Genomic DNA, 525 nt, shown 5'->3' on the forward strand with positions numbered 1-525 from the left:
TCGTAGCTTGGTTCTTGAACTGAATCCGTTCGACTTTTGAAATCCAAGGCTTCCTGCACTCAATCGGAAGCAGCGTCCAATGTTCCAAAGAATGTTTGCAAACCGGAAAACTCACTTCTGGGTTTGCGGCATTTGATAGCCAAAACGTTCGCCTCACAAGGCATTCGACAACCAAGGTGCAACTACTGCCATCCTGACAAATTGTCTCTAGCTTAATTTTTCCTTCTACTATTGGCTAATGAATGAATCATATTTTTTCCCAAGTTTATGCCAGGAGAGTGGACAAGGGGAGATAGTTGAGATTGGTGAGAAGTGCATGAACTGGGGTGGGCATGGCTCACCTTTACCTGTAACCCTTAATACCCTGAGGAAATGTGCCCATCAATGGGAAGAGGGGGGAACTGACTCGGAAGCAAGCTCCAAATACTTCCAACAGGAACAACTGCTCATCTTTTCAATAAATAGCTTACAAGCGTCAAAAGCCAACAGTTCTTGCATTTGTCTGACATATATGTAAGCCCCAGA

The sequence above is a fragment of the Zootoca vivipara genome, chromosome Z1 (assembly GCF_965207765.1).
Source record: "Zootoca vivipara chromosome Z1, rZooViv2.hap1.1, whole genome shotgun sequence".
NCBI classification, from domain to species: Eukaryota; Metazoa; Chordata; class Lepidosauria; order Squamata; family Lacertidae; genus Zootoca; species Zootoca vivipara.